General features: G+C 44.4%; 1 protein-coding gene across 4 annotated transcripts in view; it reads left to right on the top strand.

Annotated features, from left to right (window-relative positions):
* ipo13b (importin 13b) overlaps nt 1–19,410 on the top strand; it is a 200,659-nt gene that overhangs the window by 8,806 nt on the left and 172,443 nt on the right. Inside the window, exon 1 of one of the 4 annotated variants that reach the window (XM_068037111.1) lies at nt 13,358–13,417. The exons of the other annotated variants lie outside the window; for them this stretch is intronic. The gene's annotated coding sequence lies outside the window, so the exon portion shown is untranslated. Of the gene's footprint in view, nt 1–13,357; nt 13,418–19,410 lie in introns of those variants that run through there. 4 annotated transcript variants of the gene reach the window in all.

Below are 19,410 nucleotides of genomic sequence, written 5' to 3'. Positions count from 1 at the left end.
GATCCAAGTCTCTGTTATCACCACAATATCATATTCTCATTTGGTTATTTGCACCTGCGGCTCACCAACCTTATTTACGATGCTTCTTAGGTTTACAGGTGCATGTATGTAAACACAATTTAGTCTGTAAGCAACTCGATGATCCCTTTGATAACCAACCTTCTCAATCTGACCCATGTTGTTAACTGTGAATCTAGTCATTTGGATATTCACCTAGGAATATAGAAACAGGAGTAGGCCATTCATCCCCTCGAGCTTGTTTCACCATTCATTTAGATCATAGCTGATCTGCAGCTCAACTACACTTAACTGGCTGAACTTCACAACTCTTAACACCAGTACCTAACAAAAATCTATCAGTTTCAGTCTTGAAAGCTCCAATTGCCCCAGCATCCGTAGCAATCTGTGGCTGGGAATGCCTTCTACCCTTTGTGGGGAAAAAGTGCCTCCAGTTTTCACTCCTAAATGGATTCACGTAAATTTCAAAATTATGTTCCCTCATTCTTGATTTTTAACCAGGGGAAATAGTTACTCTGTATCTACCCTATCAAATTCTTTAAACATTTTAATCAACTCAATCAGATCACCCCCCACCACATTCCCCTAAACTCAAGGGAATACCAGCCAGGTTTATGCAACCTGTCTTCATAATTTAACCCTCAGATTTGCTAAGTTGGTTCTAAATGGGTTTTTTCACTAGTGAGGATTGCTCCCAGTTGCTCTCCCAAGGATCTTGATTTTTAAGAATGTACATGTGTTTGGTCATTTGTTGCTTGCTCTTAGTCAAATGTTATAAGCTGTTTGAAAATTGTAAATTAATTCCACATTAACTGCCCTTTTGAGTGCAGGAGTTAATAAATATTGTTTTTAAAAGGCCATCTGATTGTTACCTAGCTTTGTTTTGGAAAACAACCTCCCTGTGCGCACTGTAGAAAGCGGCCCAGTTCTGCTTCCTATACAGTTGTGATTGTGTGCTGTTGCGTGATGTCGGCTCATTGAAATTAACACTTAAGTTGCAATTTTAGATCATTCATGTGAATTTTGTTTCTAATGTATCCACCATTGTTTATTGCGAGCTACATCTGGTGTGTTGATCTGACTGAGGTAAATTGTATTCTGACTTTTGTTGCAGTGCACCCAATGATTTTGATTTTATGAAATCCTCAATGAAGGTGTGACTTTCATCGTAATGTATTATTGACTTGGAGTTTGTGGTGAAGACTGGTTTATCAACTACAATTGGAGTCAGCATTTATGGTCTTCCAGGATGCATTAGAATTGGCTGTTTTTTGACTGATCACTTAGCATCTGCGATGTACCTGGATGTGAATGAATCTAATAGCCAAAGAAATTAGTCCTGCCAGTTAGTTCATGTGGTTCTTTAGTTTGAACAATATTTGTGGGTCGTCATTTATCTTTGTCAGATACGAGAAAAGTGTTCATCAATTTGACACTTTTTATTCTGCAGAAATGGGACCAAAACTTATGAGAGCCAAATAATTTTTTTTATCAATGAGCAGTAGCACATATTTGTTGCCTGCCATGTATAGTGTCTTGCTAAATCAGGCTCAGTGTCTCCGATAATATCAGCTGAAGTAAATGCTCCATCAAATTGGTAACTAGTGCTCAATATTTTTTATTCATTCATGAGACATGGCTGTTGTTGGCAAGGCCAGCATTTATTACCTATTCCTAATTGCCCTTGAGAAGGTAGTGATAAGCTGCCGTTTTGAACCGTTGCAGTCTGTGTGGTGTAGGTATGCCCGCGGTGCTGTTAGATTTTTGCCTGCCAATGGTTCTAATTTTCCGCTATTTCATCACCTTTCCTCATCTCCTGACTGACTCTTCTATGGTATGGAACTATGGGCACTTGACCTGTTCTAGTACTTCGCTCAAGTGAATAGTGATGTGCACGTTGTCATGGTCCTGTAGTTTTTTCAGAATATGCAGTTTGCCTTTAAGGCTTGCAAGGGATCAGTATTGCTTTAAGAGCCGGCAAGCCTCGGGAGTTATAGGAAGGTGCATTTTCATTGCCTTAGAACCAGCCATTTGGAGACTGCGATTCAAATGGTGCATTCCCGATACCATGGAAACAGCCACTGGGAGTGAGTTTCACGCAATGCATTTGTTACAATTCAGTTTTTGAACTGGCTTTGGTTGACAGTTTGTGCTAACCGAACACACAGACAGAAGACACAGGATGCAGATGTGGTGTTCAGACACCTGAAAAAGAGCTCTCAACCACTTAAACTGAAGGAATAGGATTTTAGTCTGTTTTAATTATCATCTCTCAAAATTCTAAAAAAAAAAGTCAAGCTAAAAGAGATTTCTGGTAATTTAAATTGAAGAAAGGGAAGTTAGACTGTGACAATATTTTATCCCTCAAAAACTCTCAACAGAATCAAGCTGACTTTAAAGTGTTTGCAAGTCGTTAATTGTTGAAATTCGCTAGAGAAGGAAAGTAACATCCTGTCAGGACTTCGAGCAACATTGGACTGTAAATTTACAAGGACTCTTCTTTCTACTTTTAATGTTGTTTATATCTTAGTGTTTAAGAATTTAGTTCTTCTAATTAAAGAGTTAATTTAAAGATACCTGGTTAGGTTCGGGGGGTTAATAGTGCAATTTGGCTGGGTCTTTCTTTAATTTGGAAAGTTTTAAATGATATGTTAGCTGATCTATGGAACGACGGGATTGAATTAACAGTGCGTTGGTCCCACCACAATCGTATATTTTGATTGGGGGCTTTTGAGTGGAGCGGTCAATCGTAACAACGTCTTGATGAGTATTGGCAGGATATAAAGCTATGGGAACATAGTAGCAGAGCCCCATCTGTCCTTGCCTCCTGACAAACAGGTGCTACTGACTACTGATCAGGTGGAAGGTTTGGATGATTTTCTCATCCCCCAACCTGAGGACTTCAGGTGCCTGTACTACCTTCCCAGCCCCAACAGAAATGAGTTAAACCAGAAGGGACTGAGGATCCAATCTGGGACCTTCATTGTCTCTGCATCAACTTGCTGTGCCATTTAGGGATGCACAAGAAATTTCTAACTGCAGTCATGTTAGAAGTTCTGTTTTTATGTAATTTTATTTTATAGAAAATCATAGACATTTACAGCATGGACGGTGGCCATTCATGTCCACCCGAGCCGACAAGGAGCCATCGAGCCTAATCCCACGTTCCAGCTCTTGGTCTGTAGCCTTGTAGGTTATGGCACTTCCAGTGCTCACCACCTCTGGTCCAGTACACATACTCAGCATCTATGCTCCAACACTCTGCTCCCCGCTTGAAGCTAAAGACCAGTTCTACGAGGAACTCCATAATATCATAAGTAGCATCCCCAACACCTGTTCCTGCTGGGGGACTTTAATGCCAGGGTTGGGGCCGACCATGACTCATGGCCCTCCTGCCTTGGGTGCTATGGCGTTGGAAGGATGAATGAGAATGGGCAGAGACTGCTTGAGTTGTGTACCTATCATAACCTCTGCATCACCAACTCATTCTTTCACACTAAACCCTGTCACCAGGTTTCATGGAGGCACCCAAGATCGCGTCGTTGGCTCCAGCTAGACCTCATCATCACAAGGCGAGCCTCCTTAAACAGTGTTCAAATCACACGCAGCTTCCACAGCGCGGACTGCGACACCGACCACTCCCTGGTGTGCAGCAAGGTTAGACTCAGACCAAAGAAGTTGCATCAGTCCAAGCAGAAGGGCCACCCGCGCATCAACACGAGCAGAATTTCTCACCCACAGCTGTTACAAAAATTTCTAAATTCACTTGTAACAGCCCTTCAAAACACTCCCACAGGGGATGCTGAGACCAAGTGGGCCCACATCAGAGACGCCATCTATGAGTCAGCTTTGACCACCTACGGCAAACGTGCGAAGAGGAATGCAGACTGGTTTCAATCTCATACTGAGGAGCTGGAACCTGTCATAGCCGCTAAGCGCATTGCACTGTTGAACTACAAGAACGGCCCCAGCGAGTTAACATCTGTAGCACTTAAAGCAGCCAGAAGCACTGCACAAAGAACAGCCAGGCGCTGCGCAAATGACTACTGGCAACACCTATGCAGTCATATTCAGCTGGCCTCAGACACTGGAAACATCAGAGGAATGTATGATGGCATTGAGAGCTTTTGGGCCAACCATCAAGAAGATCTAAATCAGGGGACATAATCACTGACCAACGCAAGCAAATGGACCACTGGGTTGAGCACTACCTAGAACTGTACTCCAGGGAGAATGTTGTCACTGAGACCGCCCTCAGTGCAGCCCAGCCTCTACCAGTCATGGATGAGCTGGACGTTCAGCCAACAAAAATCGGAACTCAGTGATGCCATTGATTCCCTAGCCAGCGGAAAAGCCCCTGGGAAGGACAGCATTACCCCTGAAATAATCAAGAGTGCCAAGCCTGCTATACTCTCAGCACTACATGAACTGCTTTGCCTGTGGTGGGACGAGGGAGCAGTACCTCAGGACATGCGCGATGCCAATATCATCACCCTCTATAAAAACAAAGGTGACCGCGGTGACTACAAGAACTACTGTGGAATCTCCCTGCTTAGCATAGTGGGGAAAGTCTTTGATCGAGTCGCTTTAATCAGGCTCCAGAAGCTGGCCGAGCGCGTCTACCCTGAGGCAGAGTGTGGCTTTCGATCAGAGATCGACCATTGACATGCTGTTCTCCCTTCGTCAGATACAGGAGAAATGTCGCGAACAACAGATGCCCCTCTACATCACTTTCATTGATCTCACCAAAGCCTTTGACCTAGTCAGTAGACTTGGTCTCTTCAGACTACTAGAAAAGATCGGATGTCCAAAGCTACTAAGTATCATCACCTCATTCCATGACAATATGAAAGGCACAATTCAACATGGTGGCACCTCATCAAATCCCTTTCCTATCCTGAGTGGCGTGAAACAGGGCTGTGTTCTCGCACCCACACTTTTTGGGATTTTTTCTCCCTGCTGCTCTCTCATGCGTTCAAGTTCTCAGAAGAAGGAATTTTCCTCCACACAAGATCAGGGGGCAGGTTGTTCAACCTTGCCCGTCTAAGAGCGAAGTCCAAAGTACGGAAAGTCCTGATCAGGGAACTCCTCTTTGCTGATGCTGCTTTAACATCTCACACTGAAGAGTGTCTGCAGAGTCTCAGACAGGTTTGCGGCTGCCTGCAATGAATTGGCCTAACCATCAGCCTCAAGAAAACGAACATCATGGGGCAGGACGTCAGAAATGCTCCATCCATCAATATTGGCGACCACGCTCTGGAAGTGGTTCAAGAGTTCACCTACCTAGGCTCAACTATCACCAGTAACCTGTCCCTAGATGCAGAAATCAACAAGCGCATGGGAAAGGCTTCCACTGCTATGTCCAGACTAGCCAAGAGAGTGTGGGAAAATGGCACACTGACACAGAACACAGAAGTCTGAGTGTATCAAGCCTGTGTCCTCAGTACCTTGCTCTCTGACAGCGAGGCCTGGACAACGTATGTCAGCCAAGAGCGACGTCTCAATTCATTCCATCTTCGCTGCCTCCGGAGAATCCTTGGCATCAGGTGGCAGGACTGTATCTCCAACACAGAAGTCCTTGAAGCGGCCAACATCCCCAGCTTATACACACTACTGAGTCAGCGGCGCTTGAGATGGCTTGGCCATGTGAGCCGCATGGAAGATGGCAGGATCCCCAAAGACACATTGTACAGCGAGCTCGCCACTGGTATCAGACCCACCGGCCGTCCATGTCTCCGCTTTAAAGACGTCTGCAAACGCGACATGATGTCCTGTGACATTGATCACAAGTCGTGGGAGTCAGTTGCCAGCGTTCGCCAGAGCTGGCGGGCAGCCATAAAGGTGGGGCTAAATTGTGGCGAGTCGAAAAGACTTGGCAGTTGGCAGGAAAAAAGACAAGCGCAAGGGGAGAGCCAACTGTGTAACAGCCCCGACAAACAAATTTTTCTGTAGCATCTGTGGAAGAGCCTGTCACTCTAGAATTGGCCTTTATAGCCACTCCAGGTGCTGCTCCACAAACTGCTGACCACCTCCAGGCACTTACCCATTGTCTCAAGATAAGGAGGCCAAAGAAGTGCATATCCAAGTACTTTTTAAATGTTATGAGGGTTTCTGCCTCTACACCCTTTCAAGCAGGGAGCTCCAGATCCCCACCACTCGGTTAAAAATTTCCCTTTGAATACCCTCTAAACCTCCGACCTCTTACCCTTAATTTATGCCCCCTGATTATAGACTCCTTCAAGGGGAATAGAGTCTTTCTAGACCCCTCAATTTTATACACTTCAGTTAAGTCTCCCCTCAGCCTCCACTGTTCCAAAGAACCCCAGTGTGTCCAATCTTTCCTCATAACTAAAATTCTCCAATCCAGGCAACATCCTCTTAAATAAAAGCAAAATACTGCGGATGCTGGAAATCCGAAATAAAATCTAGAAATGCTGGAACCACTCAGCAGGTCTGGCAGCATCTGTGGAAAGAGAAGCAGAGTTAACGTTTCGGGTCAGTAACATCCTCTTAAATCTCCTCTGCACCCTCTCTAGTGCAATTGCATCTTTCCTGTAGTGTAGTGACCAGAACTGCATGCTGTTTCATTAAAAAAAAAAGAGGATCAGGTTGGCATAGAAATGAGTCTTTTGAATGGGTGACTTCTATACAAAGTACTCTTCATATCTGTCACTCAAAGTTACACTTAAAGTTGTATCCGATGCTAAATTTATACCTCTTTCTACTTAATGGAGACATCTTTGAGGTGAGTAGATGGAAAAATGAGCACTTTTCTCCAGGAAAATTAACTATAACATGCATTTTAAAAGCTGCATTTTTGAATTGATGGCTGAGAAAAAGACTGCCTGAGTTACCTAATTACATATCATTCTTGTGAGCCAAGGCAGGTAGTTCAACTTTGCGGTGTTTCCACTGAGACTGATTCTTGACATCTAGACAAGCGCACTTCTAGCAGGCATGACTGGATAGCAACCAACAGCAGGGACTTGGTTGACTTTAGCCACAAGAAGACTGGTATGGTGACTACATGTATGTGAAATGGCTGCATTTTTTTTTTTAAAGTGAGATTTAGTGATGTGGTCCAACCTGAGGAGCAATCCAGCACTCAAACCTGTGGTTCAGAGTGACCAACCTGAGCGAATTAATTGGGATTTTGCTAGCTCTAAGGTGAGATGCCTGGTGATGGAATTTTAGAATCAAGTGGTTACACTTGCTAATCTGATACTGAGAAAGTCAGAGCACTCTTTTTGATTGGCCTCGCTCACGAATGGAATGTGGAGGAGTGGACCTGTCATTTAGAACCATAGGCTGAGTGGCCTCTTTCTGTCCTGTAACTTTTCTATCATGTCTGTGCTGGCTGAAAAAACTAGCCGCCTATTCTAATCCCACCTTCCAGCACCTGGTCCATAACCTTGGAGGTTTCAGCAATTCAGGTGCAGGTCCAGGTACCTTTTTAAATAAGTTGAGGGTTTCTGCCTCCTCCACCGATCCAGGCAGCAAATTCCAGACACCCACCACCCTCTGGGTGAAAAAGCTTTTCCTCATGTCTCCTCTAATCCTTCTACCAGTCACCTTTAAATCTGTACCTCCTGGTAATTGACCTCTTCACTAGGGGAAAAAGGTCCTTCCCATCTACGCTGCCCAGGCCCCTCATAATTTTGTACACCTCAATTAAGTCACCCCTCTGTCTCCTCTGTTCTAAGGAAAACAACCCTAGCCTATTCAATCTTTACTCCACAGCTGCAATTTTCAAGCCCTGGTAGTATTCTTGTAAATCTCCTCTATCTCTCGAGCAATTATGTCCTTCCTGTAACGGTGACCAGAACTGTACACAATGCTCCAGCTGTGGCCTAACCAGCATTTTATACAGTTCCAGCATTACATTCCTGTTCGTGTACTTTACTTCAGCCAATAAAGGAAATCATTCCATATGCCTGTTTCACCTATCTACCTGTTCTGCCACCTTCAGGAAGCTGTGGACGTGTACTCCAAGGTCTCACTTCGTCTACTCTTCTCCATATCTTCCAGTTTATTGTGTATTCCCTTGCTTTGATTACCCTCCCCAAATGCAATACCTCACTTCTCTGGATTGAATTCCATTGCCACTTTTCCACCCACTCAACCAACCATTGATATCATTCTGGAGTCTACAGCTGTCCTCTTCACTTTCAACTACACAGCCAATTTTTGTGTCATCTGCGAAGTTCCTATTCATGCCTCCCACATTTAAGTCCAAATCATTAATATATACCACAAACAGCAAGGGAACCAACACTGAGCCCTGTGGCGCCATTGGAAACCCCTTGCCATTCGCTCAAACATCTGTCAACCATTACCCTTTGTTTCCTGTCAGAGCCAATTTTGGATCCAACTCATTCCCCTCAATCCCATGGGCTTTTACTTTTCTGACAAGTCTGCCATGTGGGACCTTGTCAGATGCCTTTCTAAAATCCATGTAGATAACATCCACTGCACTAACTTCTTCAATCCTCCTTGTTACATCCTCAAAAAATTAACTTAAGTTAGTAAGACACGACCTTCCCTTAACAAATCCATGCTGACTATCCCTGATTAATCTGTGCCTTTCTAAATGACAGTTGATCCTATCTCAGAATTGATGGTAATAATTTGCCCACTACCGAGGTCAGGCTGACCGGCCTATAATTATTTGGCCTATTCCTTGCACTGTTTTTAAACAATGGTACAACGTTTGCAGCCATGATCTTCTTGAATGGCAGAGTAGGCTCGAGGGCCTGAATGGCCTATTTCTCCTAGTTCGTATACCGTGGCGAGTGTTATCTGTTCTCCCATGTCTCTTGAGATGGGTGTACAATGAGCAGAATCCACATGTCAAACTAATCAAACTGCGTGTAATCATGGGTGACTTTAATCTACATCTAGATTGGTCAAACCAAATTGGCAATAATACTGTGGAGGCGGATTTCCTGAAGTGTGTACGTGGGTTTTTTAGACCAATACATTGAGGAACCAACTGGAGAACAAGCTATCCTAAACTGGGTATTGTGCAATGAGAAAGGATTAATTAACATTCTTGTTGTGCGGGGTCCCTTGGAGAGGAGCGACCATAACATGATAGAATTCTTCATTAAGATGGAGAGTGAAATAGTTGAAACCGAAACTAGGGTCCTGAATCTAAATAAAAGGAAACTATGAAGGTATGAGGCACGAGTTGGCCATGGTAGATTGGGGAACTTTGCTAAAAGGGTTGACGGTGGATAGGCAATAGATAATATTTAAAGAAGGTGTGCATGAATTACAACAATTATTCATTCCTTTCTGGCACAAAAATAAAACCAGAAAGGTGGCTCAACCGTCGCTTACAAAAGAACTTGGGGATAGTATTAGATCCAAAGATGAGGCGTATAAAATTGCCAGAAAAAGCAGCAAGTCTGAGGATTGGGAGCAGTTTAGAATTCAGCAAATGAGGACAAAGAGGTTGATTTAGTGGGGAAAATAGAGTATTAGAGTAAACTTGTGGGGAACAAAGAACAGTACAGCACAGGAACAGGCCATTCGGCCCTCCAAGCCTGCGCCGATCTTGATGCCTGCCTAAATTAAACCATCTACACTTCCGGGGACCATCTCCCTCTATTCCCATCCTATTCATGCATTTGTCAAGATGCCTCTTAAATGTCATTATCGTACCTGCTTCCACCACCTCCCCCGGCAGCAAGTTCCAGGCACTCACCACCCTCTGTGTAAAGAACTTGTCTCGCACATCCCCTCTAAACTTTGCCCCTCGCACCTTAAACCTATGTCCCCTAGTAACTGACTTCCACCCTGGGAAAAGGCTTCTGACTATCCACTCTGTCCATGCCACTCATAACTTTGTAAACCTCTATTATGTCACCCCTCCACCTCCATCGTTCCAGTGAAAACAATCCGAGTTTATCCAACCTCTCCTCATAGCTAATGCCCTCCAGACCAGGCAACATCCTGGTAAACCTCTTCTGTACCCTCTCCAAAGCCTCCACGTCCTTCTGGTAGTGTGGCGACCAGAATTGCACGCAGTATTCTAAGTGTGGCCTAACTAAAGTTCTGTACAGCTGCAGCATGACTTGCCAATTTTTATACTCTATGCCCCGACCGATGAAGGCAAGCATGCCGTATGCCTTCTTGACTACCTTATCCACCTGCGTTGCCACTTTGTGACCTGTGGACCTGTACGTCCAGATCTCTCTGCCTGTCCATACTCCTAAAGGTTCTGCCATTTACTGTATACTTCCCACCTTCATTAGGTCTTCCAAAATGCATTACCTCACATTTGTCCGGATTAAACTCCATCTGCCATTTCTCTGCCCAAGTCTCCAACCGATGGATATCCTGCTGTATCCTCTGACAATCCCCATCACTATCCGCAACTCCACCAACCTTTGTGTCGTCTGCAAACTTACTAATCAGACCAGCTACATTTTCCTCCAAATCATTTATATATACACTACAAAGAGCAAAAGGTCCCAGCACTGATCCCTGCGGAACACCATTAGTCACAGCCCTCCATTCAGAAAAGCACCCTTCCACTGCTACCCTCTGTCTTCTATGACCGAGCCAGTTCTGTATCCATCTTGCCAGCCCCCCTCTGATCCCGTGTAACTTCACCTTTTGTACCAGTCTGCCATGAGGGACCTTGTCAAAGGCTTTACTGAAGTCCATATAGATAACATCCACTGCCCTTCCTTCATCAATCATCTTCATCACTTACTCAAAAAAACTCATCAAATTAGAGAGACACAACCTCCCCTTCACAAAACCATGCTGCCTCTCACTAATTTCGTTTGTTTCCAAATGGGAGTAAATCCTGTCCCGAAGAATCCTCTCTAATAATTTCCCTACCACTGATGTAAGGCTCACTGGCAGATAATTTCCTGGATTATCCTTGCTACCCTTCTTACGTAAAAGAACAACATTGGCTATTCTCCAGTCCTCTGGGACCTAACCTGTAGCCAATGAGGATGCAAAGATTTCTGTCAAGGCCCCAGCAATTTCTTCCCTTGCCTCCCTTAGTATTCTAGGGTAGATTCCATCAGGCCCTGGGGACTTATCTACCTTAATGCTTTGCAAGACACCCAACACCACCTCCTTTTTGATAATGAGATGACATCTACACTCCCTTCCCTAGGCTCATCATCCACCAAGTCCTTCTCTTTGGTGAATACTGATGCAAAGTACTCATTTAGTACCTCGCCCATTTCCTCTGGCTCCACACAGATTCCCTTCTGTGTCCTTGAGCGGGCCAACCCTTTCCCTAGTTACCCTCTTGCTCTTTATATATGTATAAAAAGCCTTGGGATTATCTTTAATCCTGTTTGCCAATAACTTTTCATGACCCCTTTTAGCCCTCCTGACTCCTTGCTTAAGTTCCTTCCTGCTGTCTTTATATTCCTCAAGGGATTAGTCTGTTCCTAGCCTTCCAGCCCTTACGAATGCTTCCTTTTTCATTTTGACTAGGCTCACAATATCCTGTGTTATCCAAGGTTCCCGAGACTTGCCAAACTTATCCTTCTTCCTCACAGGAACATGCTGGTCCTGGATTCTAATCAACTGACATTTGAAAGACTCCCACATGTCAGATGTTGATTTACCCTCAAACAGCTGCCCCCAATCTAAATTCTTCAGTTCCTGCCTAATATTGTTATAATTAGCCTTCCCCCAATTTAGCACCTTCACCCGAGGACTACTCTTATCCTTATCCACAAGTACCTTAAAACTTATGGAATTATGGTCACTGTTCCCAAAATGCTCCCCTACTGAAACTTCGACCACCTGGCCGGGCTCATTCCCCAATACCAGATCCAGTACAGCCCCATCCCTAGTTGGACTATCTACATATTGTTTCAAGAAGCCCTCCTGGATTCTCCTTACAAATTCTGCCCCATCTAAGCCCCTAGCACTAAGTGAGTCCCAGTCAATATAGGGGAAGTTAAAATCACCCATCACTACTACCCTGTTACCTTTACATCTTTCCAAAATCTGTCCACATATCTGCTCCTCTACCTCCCGCTGGCTGTTGGGAGGCCTGTAGAAAACCCCCAACATCGTGACTGCACCCTTCCTATTCCTGAGCTCCACCCATATTGCCTCGCTGCACGACCCCTCCGAGGTGTCCTCCCGCAGTACAGCTGTGATATTCTCCTAAACAACTGATGCAACTCCCCCACCCCTTTTACATCCCCCTCTATCCCGCCTGAAGCTTCTAAATCCTGGAACATTTAGCTGCCAATCCTGTACTTCCCTCAACCAAGTCTCTGTAATAGCAACAACATCATAGTTCCAAGTACTAATCCAAGCTCTAAGTTCATCTGCCTTACCTGTTATACTTCTCGCATTGAAACAAATGCACTTCAGACCACCAGTCCCGCTGTGCTCCGCAACATCTCTCTGCCTGTTCTTCCTCTTAGTCTTACTGGCCTTATTTACTAGTTCTCCCTCATTTATTTCACTTACTGTCCTACTGTTCTGGTTCGCACCCCCCTGCCACACTAGTTTAAACCCTCCCGAGTGACGCTAGCAAACCTCGCAGCCAGGATATTTGTGGCCCTCCAGTTTAGATGCAACCCATCCTTCTTGTACAGCTCCGATCTGTCCCTGAAGAGATCCCAATGGTCCAGATATCTGAAACCCTCCCTTCTACACCAGCTGTTCAGCCACGTGTTTAGCTGCATTGTTTAGCTTCCTATTTCAAGCCTCACTGGCACGTGGCACAGGGAGTAATCCCGAGATTACAACCCTAGAGGTCCTGTCTTTTAACTTTCTACTTAACTCCCTAAACTCCCCCTGCAGGACCTCGTCACTCTTCCTGCCTATGTCATTGGTACCGATGTGTACCACAACTGTTCACCCTCCCCCTTCAGAATGCCCCCTGTCCATTCAGAGACATCCTTGCCCCTGGCACCAGGGAGCCAACATACCATCCTGGAGTCTCTTTCACGTCCTCAGAAGCGCCTATCTGTGCCCCTGACTATAGAGTCCCCTATAACTATTGCTCTTCTGCGCTTTGTCCCTCCCTGCTGAACAACAGTGCCAGCTGTAGTGCCACTGCTCTGGCTGCTGCTGTTTTCCCCTGATAGGCCATCTCTCCCCCCCCACAGATTACTAAATACAGTAATCTCCTCCCTCTGGTTTAGTTATTCTACTTATTAATTAGTTAATTAAGGTTTTAATCAATTTTTATCAATGTTTTATTTTCAAATTCAAGTTTTAAAAAAAAATTCCCTACCAGCCAATCAGGTCACAGCTTTCCTGTGACGTCACTTTCAGATTTTTTTTAACCAGAGGTAAGTTTTTTTTATACCTACCGGTCTGGAACTCTGCCCTCCGAGTCTTCTCCCAGTCAGCTGTGCTCTTTGGAAGCTCTGGGCTCTCCTCACTCTGAGGACAGGTAAGAAATGAAAGGAGCTCCTTACTTCCTCCTTACCAAACTTCCACTGTAGCATTCTATTGCAACCCAAATTAGCACTGTAAGATGGCTCACTTTTATACTGACTCACTCTCGCCCCCTGAAAACTGGTTTAAACCAATTCTCTAATTAACAAGGTGCAGCTGCAAGCAGAGCCTGAGTGAACCCTGTTTAAAGCTGGTCTAAAACTCACCTTCCCCAACCCTAACAGCAACTGTTAAGTTGATCTGCTAAATAAAAGAGAGATTAGATTTAAGATAAAATTAACCCTTAATTATCCTCACTTACCAAACTTCCACTGGAGCACTCTATTGCAACCCAAGTCAGCACTCCAGTGCAAACATAAAACTGAATGTAAAAGCTTCTATAAATATGTGAAGAGAAAAAGATTAGTGAAGACAATTGTCGGTCCCTTGCAGTCAAACGGGGGAAATTATAATTTTTAAAATTCATTTATGGGAAGTGGGCGTCACTTTTATTTTGCCAGCATTTATTGTCCATCCCTAATTGCCCTTGAGAAGGTGGTAGTGAGCCGCCTTGAACCGCTGCAGTCCATGTGAGGTAGGTATACATACAGTGCTGTTAGGAAGGGAGTTCCAGGATTTTGACCCAGCGACAGTGAAGGAATGGCAATATAGTTCCAAGTCAGGATGGTATATGACTTGGACGAGAACTTTCAGGTGGTGATGTTTCCATGCATCTGCTGCTTTTGTCCTTCTAGTTGGTCGAGGTCGCGGGTTTGGAAGGTGCTGTCTAAGGAGCCTTGGTGCGTAGCTGCAGTGCATCTTGTAGATGGTATACACTGTTGCCACTGTGCGTCGGTGGTGGAGGGAGAGAATGTTTGTGGATGGTGTGTCAATCAAGCGGGCTGCTTTGTCCTGGATGGAGCTTCTTGAGTGTTGTTGGAGCTGCACCCATCCAGGCAAGTGGAGAGTATTCCATCACACTCCTGACTTGTGCCTTGTAGATGGTGGACTTTGGGGAGTCAGGAGGTGAGTTACTCGCTGCAGGATTCCTAGCCTCTGACCTGCTCTTGTAGCCACGGTATTTATATGGCTACTCCAGTTCAGTTTCTGGTCAATGGTAGCCTCTAGGATGTTGATAGTGGGGGATTCAGCGATGGTAATGCCATTGAATGTCAAGGGGAGATGGATAGATTCTCTCTTGTTGGAGATGGTCATTGCCTGGCACTTGTGTGGCGCGAATGTTACTTGCCACATATCAGCCCAAGCCTGGATATTGTCCAGGTCTTGCTGCATTTCCACATGGACTGCTTCAGTATTTGAGGAGATGCGAATGGTGCTGAGCATTGTGTAATCATCAGTGATCATCCCCACTTCTGACATGATTGAAGGAAGGTCATTGATGAAACAGCTGAAGATGGTTGGGCCTAGGACACTACCCTGAGGAACTCCTGCAGTGATGTCCTGGAGCTGGGGAACAAAGAAATGGCAGAACAATTAAACACATACTTTGGTTCTGTCTTTACAAAGGAGGATACAAATAACCTCCCAGAAATGTTAGGGAACCAAGGGTCTAATGAGAGGGAGGAACTGAAGGAAATCAGTATTAGTGAAAAAAAAAGTACGAGGGAAATTATTGGTTAAAGGCTGACAAATCCCCAGGGCCTGATTATCTACATCCCAGAGTACTAAAGGAAGTGGCCCTGGAAATAGTGGATGGTCATCTTTCAAAATTCTATAGACTCTGGAGCAGTTCCTACAGATTGGAGGGTGGCAAATGTAATCCCACTATTTAAAGAAGGAGGGAGAGAAAAAAATAGGGAACCTTAGACCAGTGAGCCTTACATCAGTAGTGGGGAAAATGCTAGAGTCTTTTTTAAAGGATGTGATAGCAGAACACCTGGAAAGCATAAACTGAATTGGGCAAAGTCAGGCATGGGTTTACGAAAGGGAAATCATGCTTAAATCTACTGGAGTTTTTTGAGGATGTAACTAGTGGAATAGGTAAGGGAGAACCAGTGGATGTGATGTATTTGGATTTTCAGAAGGCTTTTGATAAGGTCCCACATAAGAGGTTAGTGTGCAAAATTAAAGCATTTGGGATTGGGGGTAATATACTGGCATGGATTGAGAATTGGTTGACAGACAGGAAACAGAGTAGGAATAAATGGGTCTTTTTCTGGGTGTCAGGCAGTGACTAATGGGGTACTGCAGGGATCCGTGCTTGGGTTCCAGCTATTCACAATATATATGTTAATGACTTGGGTGAGGGAACGAAGTGTAACATTTCCAAGTTTGCAGATGACACAAAGCTGGGGGGTGGTGAGCTGTGAGGAGGATGCAAAGAGGCTCCAATGTGTTTTAGACAACTTGGGTGAGTGGGAAAATGCATGGCAGATGCAGTATAACATGGATAAATGTGAGGTTATCCACTTTGGTTGTAAAAACAGAAAGGCAGATTATTATCTGATTGGTGATTGGGAAAGGGGGAGGTGCAACGAGACCTGGGTGTCCTTGTACACCAGTCGCTGAAAGCAAGCATTCAGGTGCAGCAAGCAGTTAGGAAGGCGAATGGTATGTTGGCCTTCATTGCAAGAGGTTTTGAGTACAGGAGCAAGGATGTCTTACTACAGTTATAAAGGGCCTTGGTGAGACCACATCAGGAGTATTGTGTGCAGTTTTGGTCTCCTTATCTGAGGAAGGATGTTCTTGCCATGGAGGGAGTGCAAAGAAGATTTACTAGGCTGATTCCTGGGATAGCAGAATTGTCATGAGGAGAGATTGGGTCGATTAGGCCGATATTGACTAGAGTTTAGAAGAATGAGAGGGGAATCTCATAGAAACCTCAAATTCTAACAGGACTAGACAGGCTCGATGCAGGGAGGATGTTCCTGATGGCTGGGGAGTCCAGGACCAGGGGTCACAGTCTCAGGATACAGGAAATGCCATTTAAAACCGAGATGAGAAATTTCTTCACTCAGAGGGTGGTGAACCTGTGGAATTCTCTACCGCAGAAGGCAGTGGAGGTCAAATCATTAGATATATTCAAGAAGGAGATAGATATATTAATGCCAAAGGGATCAAGGGATATGGGGAAAAAGCGGGAACAGAGTACCAAATTGGACGATCAGCCATGATCTTTTTTGAGTGGCGGAGCAGGCCCAAAGGGCCGAATGGCCTACTCCTGCCCCTATTTTCTATGTTTCTATGAAGGTATTTTTGTTTTGTCAATTGCAGAGCAATGAGCATATTAATGAAATATGGAACTTGACAGTCATTTGGCCCATTGAGACTGACACAAAAGTCACAAAGTATTTCAGTCCACATTATGCTTTATTGAGCTGAAAGATTTTTAAAGTCCTCCAAAAATCTTTACGGTGCTTGGAAATTCTACTCCAGTTTACTTGGCTGATTAAATAAGTCCAGGTCTGCCATCAGTCTCAAATGACTTTGCCACTCACTTCTGTATTTTCCCATAGGTAATTGAGGCTATCTTTTGAAAATTAGGAAAGGAATCCTGGGGGAGTATATTTGCAGGGGATGACCCACACAATAAAGTCATAAACTCAGAAATGGGAAAATCTGTGGCTGTTAGATTGAATGGGAGCCTGCAGTCTGGCTTCATGTCTGTGGGAGCTGAGACAAAATGAAGGGAGGTTGGGGGGAGACTAGAGAAACATGTGGAAAGAGTGTACAGGAAACAAGCAGAAGATGGAGATGAGGAAAGACATCCTGAGTGGAGGAGGAGACAAATGGCTAACCAAGAGTATGTGGGGCATAGAAAGAGATTAAGGGACACAGTGGATGACCAAAAATACCAGCAAGGTTATAGGATGAGAGAGAAACTTCCTATTGTACGTGAGCCGTGTTATGGGGATCAATTAGTAATGGTTGTATCAAATATGTAATATCCTTGTTGCTTATGGTTCAGTCTCTTCTACGTTAGAGAGACAATCATCATTTTACTGAACATAGAGTTATACAGCACAGAAACAGACACTTTGGCCCATCGTGTCCGTGTTGGCCATCAAGCACCTATCTGTTCTAATCCCATTTTCCAGCACTTGGCCCGTAGCCTTGTATGCTATGGCATTTCAAGTGCTCATGTAAATACTTCTTAAATGTTGTGAGGGTTCCTGCCTCTACCACCCCTTCAGGTAGTGTGTTCCAGATTCCAACCACCCTCTGGGTTAAAAACATTTTCCTCAAATCCCCTCTAAACCTCCTGCTCCTTACCTTAAATCTATGCCCCCTGGTTATTGACACCTCCGCTAAGGGAAAAAGTTTCTTCCTATCTTTGCACCTCATAATTTTGTATACCTCAATCAGGTTCTCCCTCAGCCTTCTCTGCTTTAAGGAAAACACCCTAGCCTATCCAGTCTCTCTTCATAGCTGAAATGCTCCATCCCAGGCAACATCCTGGTGAATCTCCTCTGCACCCTCTCCAGTGCAATCACATCCTTCCTATAGTGTGGCGACCAGAACTGAACACAGTACTCCAGCTGTGGCCTAACTAGCGTTTTATATAGCTCCATCATAACCTCCCTGCTCTTATATTCTATGCCTTGGCTGATAAAGGCAAGTATCCCATATGCCTTCCTAACCACCTTATCTACCTGTGCTGCTACCTTCAGTGATCTATAGACAAGTACACCAAGGTCCCTCTGACCTTCTGTACTTCCTAGGGTCCTACCATCCATTGTATATTCCCTTGCCTTGTTAGTCCTCCCAAAATGCATCACCTCACACTTCTCAAGATTAAATTCCATTTGCCAATGCTCTGCCCATCTTACCAGCCCATCTATATCGTCCTGTAATCTAAGGCTTTCCTCCTCACTATTTACAACACCACCAGTATTCATGTCATCTGCGAACTTACTGATCAGACCTCCTATATTCCCGTCTAAATCATTTAACGTACACTACAAATCGTAAGGGTCCCAGCACCGATCCCTGTGGTACACCACTGGTCACAGGCTTCCAATCGCAAAAACCACTCTCGCCTATCCCCCTCTGCCTCCTGCCAGTAAGCTAATTTTGTATCCAATTTGCCAAATTGCACTGAATTCCATGGGCTCTTGCCTTCTTAACCAATCTCCCATGCAGGACCTTATCAAAAGCCTTACTGAAGTCCAGGTCCTGTAGATCATGATTAGCACATGCAAGTAGGATTACGTGGGTTTTTTGAGAATGTCTGCAGTTATTTAACCATATGGAAATTCTGTGCAGATGCCGTGTGTTAAATGCATGTGTTGCATATGTGAACTCGTAACATTTGAAGGAGCTGCTTGGTGGATGTGATGGTCTGACATGCAACTTTCTGTTAAGTTTACTATTTCAAAATGATGCATCAACTGAAATAAAGCCATTGTAGTGATCTTGCTCCCAGAGTTCAAAAGCAGAAGAGTTCTCTCCTTTAATTGATATTTCTCACCAATTGCTGGACCAGTTCTTTTAAAATTGCTGATATCATCAGCTTTAATCATTTTCATATGTAGTCCATTCCAAGCATTCATCTTCCTCTCTCTGAAATAGTTATATTTTATTTGTTTTTCCTTCTGAGGTTTATTGCAAGACCACTTTTTTGGGGTCTAACTTATTGATATTCTTACAGTCTTTAATATCTCAATAAAATTCAATCTCCAACTTCTCCGGTGTAAATAAATGGAGTTTCAAAGAGAGATTACGGAAGTTCAGATATGCCTAATATCAGACAGGTCGTCCTCTGCACTTTTTTCAGCGCCATGATATCCTTGTACCATTGAGACTAGAACAAAGAACAGTACAGCACAGGAACAGGCCATTCGGCCCTCCAAGCCTGTGCTAATCTTGATGCCTGTCTAAACTAAAACCTTCTGCACTTCTGGGGACTGTATCCCTCTATTCCCATCCTATTCATGTATTTGTCAAGATGCCTCTTAAACGTCGCTATCGTACCTGCTTCCACCACCTCCCCCGGCAGCAAGTTCCAGGCACTCACCACCCTGTGTAAAGAACTTGCCTCGCACATCC

Source organism: Heterodontus francisci, chromosome 8 (assembly GCF_036365525.1).
Source record: "Heterodontus francisci isolate sHetFra1 chromosome 8, sHetFra1.hap1, whole genome shotgun sequence".
Classification (NCBI taxonomy): Eukaryota; Metazoa; Chordata; class Chondrichthyes; order Heterodontiformes; family Heterodontidae; genus Heterodontus; species Heterodontus francisci.
The sequence above is the reverse complement of the archived record's forward strand: the minus strand, read 5'-3'. Positions and strand labels throughout refer to the sequence as shown.